This window comes from Gymnogyps californianus, chromosome 7 (assembly GCF_018139145.2).
Source record: "Gymnogyps californianus isolate 813 chromosome 7, ASM1813914v2, whole genome shotgun sequence".
NCBI classification, from domain to species: Eukaryota; Metazoa; Chordata; class Aves; order Accipitriformes; family Cathartidae; genus Gymnogyps; species Gymnogyps californianus.
In genome coordinates, this window is record NC_059477.1 from 32484408 (window position 1) to 32496906 (window position 12499).

Here is a 12499-nt window from a genome sequence, read left to right on the forward strand (position 1 = left end):
CAATGCTTTTGTCGCTGGTAACAATTCAACTTCTGGTGTCTAGCAAAAAGTGTCTACATAATTGCTGGGATTATAATTGCTGGCATTTCTTTTTCTGTAGAAGTTTATGTCAAAATTTAAACTGTACAGAAATACAGCTGAGGAAGAGTAATTTACTGTAGGAAGTAGATGAGCAGTCTGTTCTTACAGAACGCTCATATCTAAAATGAAAGTTCAACTTGGCTTCTGGAGCAGCATGCTGGGTAGTTTTCCCTTTAAAGACTTTTCCTCCTTTTGCAGTGAAACCTTTTCGTGTAGGGCTTTACTTCCTTGAGAAGATCTCATGCTGCTTAATGTCAGTAGATACACCCACGGCTAGTCAGGAGGTAGATGTCAGAAAGGCGTCCTCCTGGGTTTGGATTCCTGAGGCAAGCCGGGTGCCCTGCTCAAGGAAAGGAAAGAAGCTGAATGCTGCCTCATGCAGCCATCAGTAATTTTCCCTGGTTAAAATGAAGCTTTGAATATAAAGTCCCGTACTCCCTCCCTCACGAGCCTAATTGAAATACTTATTTCTTTTGTTTAAAAAACATAAATCACTATCATTTCATGTACTTGTGCATGGCATAAACAGAAGCTATCTACTTGTTCATTATAAAGACCTATATTATTGTGACTTGTATTATATTTGCTTTTTGCTGTTTGAACTTTAATCTTTGATGTTATTGTGGTCTGTAACAGTGTGGCCAGTAACTCTTGTTTCCTTCTGTCCTGTCCTGTCTTATCATATCCCATCCTATCCAACATTTGTGTAGTGTGCTCATCATATCCAGAGCTGACTGTCTTCCAGTGGTGCATTAGGCAATCTGAAGAAGAGCTGAAACACCACAGCATTACCACAGCTTAGGGAATTACTATGATTTAATGAATAACTACTACAAATATGCAGTACTTCCAACCTCAATATAAGATGCTATTAACAAAATATGTACAGAAGCCTGGACATCTCTATTCAAGGAAGGTGCCAAGAAAGGCAACTAGGATGACCATAAAACTGGAAAAGATATATATGGGGATCTCATTGAAAAAATACTAAAAATGTGGCTTCTTTATTTATCTAGAAGAATGAAGACTGAGGGTAGATAAGGTTTGTTTTGCTGTAAATACAGGAGGAGATAATCTATTACTCCACCACTAAGAGAGATTGAACTTCATGTTCTTGTCTAATCCAGATTGTTCCAGAATATCAGGTCAAGTTAGATCGGGTTAATAGCTGGTCTTTGAACTTTTCTATGAGTTTTCCAGAAAACAGGAAGCTTGAACTTGGTCATCATTTGTGAGAACATTGTGAAGTTCTTCAAAGGTCCAGATAGCCTTTCAAGTCATAGCCAGTGTCTAGTGGGCTGGATCAGACGTCTTGGGGTAACTTAGTTTCCTGTGGCTTGCAAGCATCCTGTAAATACTTTTAATGATAGACAAAAGGAGAAGATGGAGGGTCCTGTGACCTACCAAGCACTAGGTACGTGTACTGCATGGCTCGAAGGGTGCACAGACATGACTCTTGTTTCAATCAGCCTGTACAGAAAGTGGGAGACTGTGGAAACCATGGGTGGTTATTAGCTAAGCAAGAAGTAAATCCTGGGCTGTGGCCAGTCGTCATGGACTGGTCCTCCCCTTCTTATGCTGCTGGACCCTGGACGCAGGAGCTTGATCTTCAGAGAGCGTGGCTGGTGTTACTCGGCAAAGGCTGCAGTTACGGCTGGTCCTCCTGTACTCCCTAAATCCCTACAGCTCCTACCACTGCTGGGAACACAGCAAATCCAGACACAAAAGTTTCAGTGAGAGCAGCTTTACAGTGCTTTTAATTGTCATCCAGTCAATCGTCTGCCTTCCCCCTCAATGTTTTCTGACTGATCGGTAATTTGATAGATTCAGGATGATCCTGGAAATATGCTTGGAAAATTTTTTGTCTTTTGTTTTGTTTTGTTCAAAGAGAAATAATTAATTCCCCTCCTGCTGAACTCAATTCTGTTGCAACTTATTTTTATGCCTCATCTTACCACTTGACAGGCAAGTATGTTTGTGTAAGAACTGGCTTATTAAAGTGGGATAGCCCAATAAACCAGAAGTAAACCCATTGAATCCCAGTAATATCCTTGCCTAACAAAAGCCAAATCCCATGCAAGTGTCCTTGTTTATTGTTCCAGATTACATAAAAGTTGTGCCAGCCAGTGATGGGAAATAAACTCTTATTTTTCGTCTTATTTTTGAGTTTGTGGGTAAAAGAAAAGAGGAAATATCCAGCTCTTTGAACAGGAATGCCATCTAACCCCAACCCCGAGGTAGAAGCCAGATGTCTGGGTGCTGTCTGTGTGCCTATCCTGGAGGTCTGTGGGAGGGTAATTTCAGGGCAGAGACGATCCAATTTGTTGGGTGCCAGATAGCTGGATACTGACCACAAATATTCAGTCACGTTTGGATGACTGATGTTTGTGTTATTCTGGAGGTAGGTGTTTCTTTTTGTCTTTTCCTACTGCCAGCGCTTTGCCTTTTTATGAACATCTCTGGTGAGGGGGAGGCAGAGTTGTTGAGTGCAGCAGGTCGGCAGCGATTCCATCGTTTGGAGTAGTCTCAAGCTGTTCAGAGAGAATAATCTTCCTTCCTCCTTATTAAATGCTAATACCACATTGGCTTTTGAAAACCTTTCTTTGCTCAGGTATTTGGCTGGCATCTGCGAATCCTGGTATTGTATGGAGGTGGGCTGAATATTTCAGTAGCTGCAGAGTACTGTGTTCCCATAGCAATGGAGAAACCTTAGTACCTTGCACAGGCACTTGGCATGATTTACAGTAAGGAAAGGCAACCAAGGGAAAACAGTGGTAAATCCTACACAGTCCTAGTTCTTTGGGACAGTTTACCGTGTCTGTTCCTTGCTGAGGAGGAAATGCTGACGTGGCAGTACTTGATGAGTTGATCAAATCAAGCTGAAAAGGAAGGCAGCTGGTATGATTGCACATACTGGGGTGACGGTGCTCGCCTGGATACGTGTTTAGTATCCTGGCTGTCCTGTCCACAGCTGACAACAGGCGGGGTTGTCCTATTTGTGTCTGACCACCACACCTTGCCTGAGGAGAAGGAATTTGGGGACAGCATTTTCTCTGTAGTGCCATTCTCCACTCAACCTTCCTTTTAATCAATGCAGAGTAAAGAAACTATGCATTGCAAATGCTGATGCACTGAGCTATTGAGCATACAGCTGCATAATTATGGTTTTGCCAGCTTTCAGGAGCAGCCAAATTTGGGAGCGGGTCTGACACGATGAATCGAGAGAGAGAAGTATCTGAGTATATTTTCTGTAAAATAATCTTTGACTATTTTTATAGTTTCATTGCTTGATAAAACACAGAACCAGAGAAGTAGGGAAAAAAAGAATCTGGATTGTATAGCCAGATTGTCTTCTGAACAATGGATTTTAACAGATAACCCTAAGAAGGCTGGAGAGCCACCCAGACTTCTCCTTTGACAGCCTCTTTCTCTTTCGGAACAGAGGTTACAGCCATATCACCTGGATTTGGTGGCAGAAAGGTTTGCTTGGACAAGGACATCAAGGACTGGATGCCATCCAGTACTTGAAAGCAGGTTAGGGCAATTTGTGTCCTATCAGTAATGCAATGGGGTCGTGCCAGGATGCGTTACTCTGGCTTGCCAAACAAAAGCAACCATGGCTTTGCCTGAATGAATGTGCAAGAAGGACCTTTCAGGGCTTCTAGACAGCACAACCTTTGAGACCACTATTGTAGCGACCTTTAAGACCTTTTGTGAAAACAAGGCTCAGAAATGACCCATGAATACTTAAAGAAAAGTACACTGTATTAAAGAGTTGTTTAATTAGTAGGAACAGGCATATTGAGATCCCCTATCTGGAAGCTGAAGTCAGATAAATTGAAACAGGAAGGTCGGGTAACACTTTAGTAGTCAGGGTTATAGCATCTGCAGTAGCTTACCAGCAGATGTGGGAAGTTCTTAATTACCTGGAATATTTCAATAAAGATTAAGTATCTTTCTGAAGTAAATGATCTAATGTGACCACAGCATGTAGCTTCATTTCGCAAGAACTGCTAGGAAGTTTCTGCAACTTGTCTGAAGTGGTGGATCTAAATTCTTGTGCTTGTGATAGTCTCTTCTTGCTTCAGAATATAGGTATCTATGCTTTGATTATTTCTGCGGATAGCTAAGCAGTAAAATTAAAGGGGTTGCTAAGGCAATTGATTGACACCAATTTCTGGGCTTTGTACTTTTAGACCTAAAGAATTCTCAGGATGAGTTTCAAAACACTTTTTGACTCAGGCATATTTATTATATATGTCTTACTGATGAAAAGAGAAAGCATGCTGAAGTGAGGTGCCTTGCTTAAGGTCACACAGGAGGGCTGTGACATGATTGAGACTGGAAACCTATCTTTTTTTTTTTTTTTTTTCCTCCCAGTTAAATTAGCTCGGTAATACTGATACTTGATCTGGTGATCTGGAGAATTAGAGTCCTCTGCCCATTGCTAAAAAATAATGGGGGGAAAAAAGTAAGACAGTTCTCATTCATTTTGCAAGTCTCATTCATTTTGCATCCCATTCCTGAGCTGAAAGAAGGGTTTAGCCTGTGAATTTAATCCCTCTTACCTGGCTGGCTGAAAGAACCTTGACAGAAGTTGTAGTAAAAGCAGATGAGAGATGTTGAATGCTTTTCATACATATAAGTTTTGACCATCTATGCAGGTCTACTGATAGATTCTGGCAAAGACAGACCAACAGAATCATCATGTGCTTGCCATTTTTGTGTTTAATAATATGATATTTTCTCTATCAAATCAGCAGAGGTGAAGTTTGAAGCTCTTTTGCAGGCTGCCCATTGTGTTCCTAAACAAAAAAATGCACAATCGTGCCTTTTTACTACGTTAATTAATAAATAGCAACACAGTACATATGGGAATACATATAGTGCCTTTTGTCTCTCAACTTTACAATACTTAACAGAGGGAGATAACCTTCCAAATTCATTCAGAGAGAGAAAAAAGAGGTGAGGACCACGCAACTCAGCGAATCAAACAGTGCTAGAGCTGACAATGAAGTTCCTCAAGTTCAGCTCCGCTTGCGAGTGGTTGTCACCTACCAATAATCAACTCATTCAGTCGTGACTTGTGGCTTCTGTTTTATGATATGACTAATAACAGTGGAATGCATAACTTGAGCTCATTTTCAGAGTCTGAGCCATAAACTGTTTTAAGACCAAGTCTTCTGAAATGTCTCTCAACATCACCTGCCGTTTTTAAATATTCAGGCCAGTTTTCATGTAAATGTTGTTGATCTCTTTGTCTTCTCAGGAAAGTAACATGTACTTTTGGGGTGATTTCAGTCTGAGAAAAGCCAAGCTATTATAATCATTCCCTCTAGCAGAAAGAATATGTTGTTAACTGAACTATCTGAGGGATGAAGTTTAGCTTTTTGAAGAATTTAATCTAAATCTTGAAATGTATCAAAGACCACGGTGAATCAGCAGAGCTTACCTACAACCTTCTAAAAGTTTTCCTTTAATGTTCACTCTACTGAACTTCTGCTTCTGAAGGTATTTGAGAAGTCTGAGAAGTCGCAGTCTCTTTTTACGGAAACCTCTCTTGATTTAGCCCATGAGCAACAGCTGTGAAGATCAATAGCCCACTGGTGGCAAGGAATAAATTATAGTGGCAGGTTTTTTTAGCAAGAAAGAAAAAAAATATGGTTTTAGAATAAAACTAGAAGGTTGATAATGCATTTCTGGTGCATTAATAAGATTTTCTAAGAGCTTCTGCATAGGTATGTACAGACAGATTGGTGTAATTCTTAACCCAAGTGGATATTAGAATAAATATTTAATCAAACCACTTATAATGTGAATCATAGAGTGAAACATAAATCTCATGTACAAACTTTCTATTTCTTGTTCTGAATTTTGATGCAATATTTATTGACTAACAACAAGTTAAATCATTTTGGCTAGCATGGCTGGATTTCCCAGTTATATGTACTCTGCTTGTCATTTACCCAGCAATCCACCTATGGACATATCTTGTTTGCTGTCTTTCCTTCAGGAACAAATGAAATAATAACTCTCCCAGTATTTTTGACTTCTGCATCATGAACTTACAATGAGTAAAACTAAAAGTAGAGGCAGTGTCAATAGGTTGCTCAGCAACAAAAGGGGAAGAAAGCCAACCCAGCTGTAATTCATTGACATATTTTTTGTCTCAAGTATCTCTTCAGCAGGTTGGTTCTGGTTTTATAGGCTGGTTGCACTATGAACAGCATTAATGATATAAACCAATGCATATCTGCATTGTTATTAGACCAGAGGGACTTTCAAAATGAGTGTTTCAGGAGACTGGGCTGTCCCCAAGCCATCTGTTAAAGAAAGTAGGACAGTTTGAGCATCTGAGGTCTGCTGATGTGGTACACTCTAAACTCTTTTTGGTTTCATAAACCTACAGGCAAGTGCCTCTTCTTCCTCCCAGCTCTCTGATACCTGAAGACGTTTCTGTGGCCTGGTGCCTTAGCTCTCTTTTCGAACATATAAAGTTCCCAGTTGTCTACTGGCCTTGTGCCAATACAGCATTATTTTTTTTTGCTACTGTTAATATCATGATTTGAGACTAAAGTGATTGCTTGTAGTCAGTTTCTTGCAGAGGAGATGTTCTGATCTATGTCCAAAGTACTGCTGGTTTGGTCCCTCACTCAGTAATGAGGCAGATGGCCCAAATACTGAGAGGACACAGAGTCGCTTTCCTGATGTGCTGCTCACACATAAACGTTTTATGCTGCTTCTGAACCAAATCCTGAGACTTCCCTGCACTTCCCATTCAGTGCCGTCACCCTAGTGCTACACGGGAAAGGGTGAAACCTGATTTTTGGTGTGAGAAACTGAACCTTGTGTAGAAGGCCCCTAAGTAATCTGGTGAGTGCATTTGAGCTCTGAAGTGGAACGTTTTTTCTGTAAGTTGCTTTGGCTCCTTTGCTACTCAGATACTTTAGTGATGAGCATAGTATAAGCATTAGGATCATGAAGTTAGACAGTCAGAAAAGCAGAAGCAGCAGAAGAAGGAATTTTGAGCACTGTGGATAAAGAAAAGCTTTCGAAGGATTAAAAAAAAAATTGAAATGTTTTTGACCATAGGGATCTCAGATAACAGATTTTGATTGGCAAAGTAAATCTGTACTTTATGCAGCACAAACATACAGAGCAGCAGCGACCAAACAAAAATGAAATCTATCTCGTCATTGAATTATAAATAATATCTAACATATGCATGTAATTACGACCAGGATTACATATATACAGAGAGCCAAGGGAGAGCTGTAACATCTATGCTTAAAGAACCAGCAAGATCTTTCCAGTTCTGTAGGGATTACATGACAGCATGTTCATTTTACAAATATTTTTGTGGTCCTAATACGCCGATTTCTGTTCCTGTTGATTTACTATTGTTTACCTCTCTTCTTGGCAGATGTTTAACCTGGAGATCCTTAGTTACATTGTCTGGGGGACCTGGAAAACTCAGGAGATAGATGAAGGGCTAAACTTCAAGGCCAGGTTGTCCTCAGATGCCGTGTGTGTACGTACCCTGCTAAACAAAATACTGACTGTGGCAAGGATTGAGCAAATGAAAAAATGGGAGAGAAGAAAACTTGTTGAGGATGTAACTAAAAACAGTAGCAAACCCGTGGTTAGTTTTGTAAGTGGTTTCTTCACTTGTGACCAAGTTACTGTATAGTTCAGTATTATTAAAATGGCAACACTGTACCGCTGTCACATCTCTGCTACTGGCATAAGTGTCAGACAGTGGAGAAAATCCAACTGCCCGACAGAGAGACAAGGAATGCCTCTCACTTGATAGCAGCTGAGCTGCTTATTGCACATATTATTACTGATACTTATCCCTTAAAAACCATGTACATCACTTGTTTAAGCAGGCAGGGAAAGTCCATTAATTTTCTCTGCTGCCTCTTGGAATAGAAGAATTCAGTTAGCACTTAGTTGCTCTTAAGAGAGGTGGCCAGCTTGAAACTCTTCCCATTAGAAAGGTCCCTCCTTACTTCATGAGTCCAGATACATCCTGCCGGAGAAGTATCTTGCTCTCCCTGACACCCTGTGCCTCTTGGCAATGCCCCTGGTATGAGCTGCGGGTCAAGGAACACAACAGCAGCACAAGGAGCGTGAGAGAGGATGGAGCCTCCTACTCCTTTGATTTGGAAAACTGGTCAGATCCTTGCGTGCTTTAACTCCTGAGTACTTTTGCACCAAACCCATGAATGTTTGCAGCTGTAATTTTTGAAAATCAGTTATTTGTTTGAATTTCTGGTCATGATCATGCAAAACAGAAAAAAGTAACAATTACCTTAGATTTCCTACTGGGATAAGGCAGGCAATTTTCCCCTGCAGCTTAGTTGTAGCTCTTCAGGGACTAATAAAAATTATAATCCTGTATCTTGTTTAAATCTTTAAGTAACTTTATCCAGTTTTGTAAAAGAAAATATTGTCAGATTATCTGCCTGCTTTGATGTAGAAACTTTTCCTTGGGTGAAGCTTTTTCCATTGAAATCTTATTCATGTCACTTTTATTATTATATTGTTTTCACACGTGGACCCTATTATCAGCTTAGGGATGAAATGGTGCTTCTATATTCCTTTAAATAGAGAGTTCAACGAAAATATTATTAATCTTTCTGGGGTATTTACCCAGCATTACAAGTAGCATATCTGTGGCGTCAATGTTAATGATTTTATGTAGGAAGGAATGACATCTCTCTGTTGACCCTAAAGAACTGTGGGTTTGCCAAGTATTATTTTGCGGCTCAGACATCTACTACTGATTACTCTGGTCCCATGAAAGGGTGTATTAGCTGTAACATTGATTTTTCTTGTGCTCTTACATAGATAGGAAAAAATGTGTTTGCTACAATTCATTTGAAGGGGAATCAAACAAGTTTTTTGCATTCCCCTAGCCTCAGCTGACAGGAAAGTTTGGGTCCTGCCTTCCTAGGTGATACTAAGGTGGTAGCTCAAGAAAGGGTAGATTTTTAAATCATGGGATAATGAGCTCTGAGTGAAACTAACTGAGCCTTGTGCTGCCTTGTTCTACTGGAAACTGGGGTGGAAATGTCCTGGTTCTGGCTGGGATAGAGTTAATTTTTTTCTTAGTAGCTGGTACAGTGTGTTTTGGATTTAGTGTGAGAATAATGTTGATAACACGCTGATGTTTTAGTTGTTGCTAAGTAGCGCTTATCCTAAGTTCAGGACTCTTCAGTTTCCCATGCTGTGCCAGCAAGCAGGTGCACAAGAAGCTGGGAGGGAGCATGGCCAGGGCAGCTGACCCGAACTAGCCAAAGGGAGATTCCATACCATAGAACATCATGCTCAGTATACAAACTGGGGGGAGTTGGCCAGGAGGGGCGGATCGGTGCTTAGGCATCAGTCAGTGGGTGGTGAGCAATTGCATTGTGCATCACCTGTCTTTTCTTGGGTTTTATTTCTTTTTTTTCTCTTTTTTTTTGTTGGTTATATTCCTTTTCATTACAATAATAATAATATTTTTATTATTATTATTGCTAGTATTTTATTTTACTTTAGCTATTAAACTGTTCTTATCTCAACCCATGAGTTTTACTTTTTCTTGATTCTCCTCCCCATCCCACTGGGAGGGGGGAGGGGGGAGCGAGTGGCGGCGTGGTGCTTAGCTGCTGGCTGGGGTTAAACCACAAAGAAAAAAGAAAAAGTTGGCCTTCCCCCAGAAAAAGTAAAAGTCGGGCTCTGAATTGGAAGGTGGTAGTGTGAGCTGATGCGGCATCCTGGCCAGGACCTGACCACTGCCTGTAGTGGAGGATGTCAGAGAGATACTTACAGGCGTACCTGTCCTCTGAGCAGATCAATTCTGTAGCTGCACAAGGCATGATGGGCCCCCAGTGCTGCAATTTAACTCTTGTCATGCTGTCAGGCCTGGATCTGTCTCCTGAATTTATTTTTAGAAGTGATTTGACAGAGAGAGAAGTGCTGAGACTTGCCCTTTCCCTGTGGAGGGGAGGTCTGATTATCCCTTTAGCTGCAGCATTCTTGTTTGGCTGTCTCTAATCTAATCTACCTCTGGATGCATTTCTATACTGCGCTCATTACTGTGGTATGTGAGCATTTTGTGCAGCAAGCTGAAGAGCAGAGTGAAAAACAAAAATCTCCTGGGCAGGATCCTGCACCATGTTCTGCTTCTGCTTCTCTATTTTTAGGGAGGTGGTGGGTGGGGGACTGTTGAGTTTGCCATCCCCTTTCTGTACCTTCTGTATCTGGCCCCGGGGTGATTATTGCTTGCTGTGTTTCCTGTCCCACCACCATGTGCTGGAGGACTTCCTACAAGGGGGTTTCCACCAGGACCTATAGGTCCAACATGCCGTAATTGCATTGACTGTGATGGGGCTCCTGCAGCTCTGCCCAAATAGTACCCTTGAGTTGCAAACCAACAATATCCCTCATTAGCAGCAGCATGTTTCCTCCTTTGGACCATTTCAGTGTGATGTGATTTTTTAAAGTCTTTTTTGTTTCCTTTGCTTTTCCTGTGCATGAACTACTGATTCACCCTCCTTCTCCAGCTTGGACAGCAACGTAGCTTCCTGCAACCTGTGACACTCCCCTTACAAACAGGTCTTTATCTTTTCCCTCTCATAAGCCTGTATGATCCTTTAATTGCAATGTGATCTGCCCGTGCCAGGGTTTGGTCATGAGGCCTGAGTGTGTGTTTGCTTCGTATGCTTAATACTTGGAGGAGAGTGGGTTTTGTCCTATTCCTTGGTGCAGAGCGAATTGCTGCCAGATATGTAGAGTGAAGAGCCGTGCACAGAAAAGTAGAAGCACAACCAGCTCACACACTTGGTGGCAACTTGGTATGTTAGGGTCACGTTTTCCTGCAGCTTTACTCCTGTTATATCCAGTGTTAGGAAAAAAGAGAGGCTGAAAAGTGCCGGTTTGGCTTGGAGCCTGGGTCTCCAGAAGACGCAGTTCACTACGCCAACTACATACCACTGTTCATGGTGCTGCTGAGGTGCCTGTCTTCTTCCCAGCTACATCTCCCTGTGCAACGTTGCAAAGAAACATACTTGTCTGTGATGGTTCAGACACTCTGGTAACTGCTGAGGTGTTTCTTTTTTCCTCTTTTTGGCAAGGGATCCCTGTGAGGTGGAATGCTTCTGTTTTCAGCAGTGATGGAGAGAATAAGAGGTACCCGTTCTCCATCTGCTGAGCTCCACTTAAATTGTTATTCCTTCAAGCTTTCTCCACCCTTCAAAACATAAAATTGGCAGAAACAAATGAAGCTGTAAAATAACAGCTCTGAATTAATAAAGCTTAATTGTGCCAAGTGCTGTTAAAAAGAGCGTTGCCCTCAGTACGCTCTTAACACTTCAGCTATTACAGCTGCTGGGAAGAGAGAAAAGTTGTTCATTTTTACCTGCCTGGATACTGTGGGGTTAATAGACCCCACACTAGGTCTGTCAGTGTTAAAATCATTGTCTGGAACAAGTGGAAATCCTGTGGAAGCAGCTATGAATGCAGTTGAGCAGCACCAGCTAATAGCCTGGCTGTTAATACCTGGATCTATGGGATTGCCAGTGAAAATAGCCAGAAATGGGCTGGGCACCGCTTAGATGAAAAATCTAGTAGGAGCATGCACAGTGCTGCTGGGAAAGGGGTGGATTTTTTACTTGAGTCATCGAAGACTGATGTGGGTGTCATGTCTCTTGGATGAGACTAACTGAGCAGTGTAATGCTGATCTATCATAAACATTTGTTTTAAGTCCTCCAGGAGACTAACCCAAACCCAGGCAGGGGTCCCGGTGCTTTAGCTGACTGTCAAGCAAAACTGTTTTGTATTCCTAGGCAGGTAGCAGCGTGTCTGAAAATCTGCCAGATTTTCTACTTAATTATCTGTGAGGGCTGTTTCACCATTAGGGCTGTTTCCTGTTTTGCATTCTCTGAGGAAACGCAAGAACAGAGTCCCTCTGCCAGTGACAGGGAAATTTGAGGATGCCCAGGAAGAGTGGTTTTGCTGGGGCTGCAACTCTGTTAGGGATGGTCAGAAAAATTTTGGCAGAGTCCACACGCTGTGCACTGAAGCTGAAATGTTTTGTGGTAACATACTGGTCTCAGGGATGTTTTCTAAAGGAAGGATTTGGGAACCAATGTAGACCCTGATTGCTTCCAAAAAGAAGGAGAAAGAAGGTCTCCATCAAACTGCTCACCTTTTCTACCTTGAAATAGATATTTTTACTGTACTGGTTTTCCTGTAAAATTCAAAAAGGTTTTCAGTCCAGTGATGAACTCAAAAGAAAAGGAATTATCCTTTCTTCAGTTCTAGGTTATGTTAGGGCAAGGAGATTCACAGGCCAACACATCTGAGAACCTAAAAGCCCATCTTTGTTTTTTCTCAGTAAGAGAATGCATGTCCTGTGAAATACAGGCT

At 41.5% G+C, this 12499-nt stretch overlaps 1 protein-coding gene across 5 annotated transcripts in view; it reads left to right on the forward strand.

Annotated features, from left to right (window-relative positions):
• Positions 1 to 12499, forward strand: part of KALRN (kalirin RhoGEF kinase) — a 523968-nt gene that overhangs the window by 83430 nt on the left and 428039 nt on the right. The window lies entirely within an intron of this gene.